This window comes from Fukomys damarensis, unplaced genomic scaffold (assembly GCF_012274545.1).
Source record: "Fukomys damarensis isolate Sample0158 unplaced genomic scaffold, DMR_v1.0_HiC HiC_scaffold_2, whole genome shotgun sequence".
Lineage (NCBI taxonomy): Eukaryota > Metazoa > Chordata > Mammalia > Rodentia > Bathyergidae > Fukomys > Fukomys damarensis.
Window position 1 is genome coordinate 48525300 of NW_022900914.1, and position 3364 is coordinate 48528663.

The following is a 3364-nucleotide window of genomic DNA, read 5'->3' on the forward strand; positions in this document are numbered from 1 at the left end:
AGACAGGGTCTCACTATGTAGTTGAGACTGACCTGGAATTCACTGTGTAGCCCAGGCTGGTCTCGAACTCACAGTGCCTCAGCCTCCCAAGAGCTGGGATTACGGGCGTGTGCCACCACACCCAGCTAAAGGAGAGCCTTCTCTTTTTTTGGTACTGGGGATCGAACTCACGTCCTTGTACTTGCGAGGCAGTCACCAGAACCACTGAGCTAAATCCCCAGCCCTGCCTACCTTTTCAGTTAAACAGCAAGACCATAAATCCTGGTTGCAAAGTTAAATTTTTAAATTTTTGTATGTTTGCAACTAATTAAAAACTTATAAGGGCCAGGGATATAGCTTAGTGGTGCTACCACCTGCCTCACAAGTGCAAGAACCCAAGTTCAATCCCCAGTACAGAAAAGAAAAAGAAAAATATAAAAGCCAGGCAAGATGGCATATGCCTGAATTCTGGAAGGAAGATAGTACATTCAAGCTCAGCTTGGACAATTTAGCTACATAGTGAGACCCTATCTCAAATTTTTAATATATGTTTTTTAAAAGACTGGGCCTGTAGCTCAATGCAAAGGCCCCTTGTTTCAATCCCAATATACAATAAGACAGATATAATATAGTTAGATACATAGATCAAATATGTTTGAGTTTGGATTTTATATTAGCTTCCTTTTGCTACTATAATAAATTACCACTTGCTTGATGATTTAAAACAACACAAATTTATTTTCTTAGGGTTCTAGAGACCAGAATTCTGGGATCAGTTTCAGTGAAGCAGTCAGGGTGCTACAGGTGGGGCTGGTCCTACTGCAGACTCTGCGGAGAACCTGTTTACTTGCCTTTCCCAGCATCTGAAGGCCACCAGCATACTTTGGTTTATAACCCTTTCCTTCAGCCTCCTGCTTCCCATCTCTTACCTCTATAGTCAGTCTCCCTCTGCCCTCTTCTGTAAAGGCATTTGTGATTACATTTAGGGATCACCTACCTGGATAATCCAGAATAATTTCTAAAGGAACCAGACCACTGCCATCTTAGCCAGATCATAGGCCACAGCCATTTCAGGTCCTCTCTTCCCTTAAGATTCACGCTCATTAAGTTCCCTTTTCCTAGAATAGACCTTCCCAGGCTGACAAGGCAGTCAGCTCCACTTTGAGAAAAGCCAACATAAGCAGAATGGTCCAGTGACTACAGCCTCAAAAACACTTCTCAAAGATAGATAGGTACAACTTCCTTTTATAACCCCATAGTAAATATCCATAGCCTGTAAGAGGCAGAACCACCAACAATCCCTCTCAGGTTTGTTTTTTGTTTTTGGTTTTTTGTTTTGTTTTTGGTTTTTTGAGACAGGGTCTCACTATGTAGTTCAGAGTACTCTGGAACTCATTGTGTAGCCCAGGCTGGTCTCAAACTCACAGCGATCCTCCTGCCTCCGCCTCCCGAGAGCTGGAATTATAGGCATGCACCACCACGCCCAGCCCCCTCTCAGGTTTTAACTCCAACAAACCCTGTCCTCCACTGTGGAGCTTGATTCTCTTTCTTGATTCTTTTATTTCTCACTGCTTTTCCTAACAATTTTGTCCATCTCTCGCTTGGCCACACTTGCAAATTCCTTTTGCCATTTAAGATTACTTTCACAAATCAGGTCTGCTTGCACACACCTGTAATCCCAACTAGTCAGAAGGTTATGGCAGGAGGATTACAAGTGCTAAGCTGGCCTGAGCAACTCAGTGAGACCCTACCTCAGAAAATAAAAAGTGTTGTGATGCAGCTTACTGGTGGAGCACTTATTTATTATGTGCAAGGCCCTGGGTTCTATCACGAGTACCAAACCACACCCCACCTCCCAAAAAAGAAACCAGGATCTGAATAGTTTTGAGGGCCATTATTCAGCCCTACACAGAAGTAGAGCTAGTTCTAGTTCTCAGATTTGAACATATTGCTAAAGGCAATGATACGACAGGGATCTGCATGAACTGTCCAACAGAGGTAAGGCTACTTAGAACATGTGAAAGAAGAAAGTACTTTCTCTACTAGTAGGCCCTTGTTAGGGGCAAGAGCAGTGAAATAGATTTCCTCCAACTGGAATAATAAAATAAATTCTAGACATTTCAATACTAGCCAAGCATTGCTGTTCATGCCTATAATTCCAGCACTTGGGAGGCTGAGACAGTAGAATCACCATGAACTCAAGGCCAGACTACCCTACAAAGTGTGTTCAAGGCCTGACATAATGACAGCTTGTATCAAAAAAATTGTTTTAGCCAGGTGTGGTGGCGCCACCTGCAATCCCAGCACTCAGGAGACTGAGGCAGGAGGATTGCTGTGAGTTCGAGACCAGCCTGGGCTACATAGTGAGTTCCAGGGAGTCTCAACTGGAATTAAAGGTGTGTGCCACCATGCCCGGCTAAATTTATTTTTTAATGTGTGTGTGTGCATGCTAGGGATCAAACCCATAACCTTGCACATCCTCAGCCCTATTTTTAACTTTTAAGAAAAGTGCCAAACTGTTCTTCAGAGTGGCTGTACATTTTATGTTCTCATCCAGAAGTATGAGAGATCTGATTCTCCACATCTTTGTCAACACTGTGTTAACTGTCTCCCATTGCATTGCCTTGGCACCTTTGCCAAAAATAAACTGACTTTATATATAAGGGTTTATTTCTGAAATTTCAGTTCTATCTCATCAGTCTATCATTATGCCAGTACCACATAATTTTGCCTACTGTGACTTTGTAGTAAATGTTAAAACCAGAAAGTGTAAGTCCACCAGTTTTTGCTTTGTTTGATTTGGTACTGGAGATTGAACTCAGGAAGTGCTGATTTTATTTTGAGACAGGTGTCTTAGTCACTTTCCTTGTTGCTGAGACACAATACCCAACACCCACAGTTTAAATGAGGGAAGGTTTATTTTGGCTCACAGTTACAGCCTCTGGTTGGCTGGCTCGGAAACGGAAACAGCATGGTAAAAAAAGGATTGGAGAAAGAAAACTGCTCACATCACAGTATCCGGGAAGCAGAGAGAAAGAAGGAAGAAAGTGGAGAGGGAGCTGTTCCACTCCAGGTCACATCCTCAGTGACCTGCCTCCTCCCTGAAGGGACCCATCGCCCAACAACACACTCTGCCACTGAATTCACAAGGGGATGAATCCACCCATGAGTACAGCACACTGCGACCCAACTAAATCCCCTTCTCTAAGTACGTGAGAATTTGGGGGAACATTCTAGATCCAAACCACGACATTCTACCCGGCTCCCAAAAGACTCATGTGCACTCTATTTTATTTTTTATTTTGATTAGTACATATTTTCAGTGCACAATGGTTACATTCATAGTGGGGAATTGGAATATGTACATTACACATCTTAATTCTTT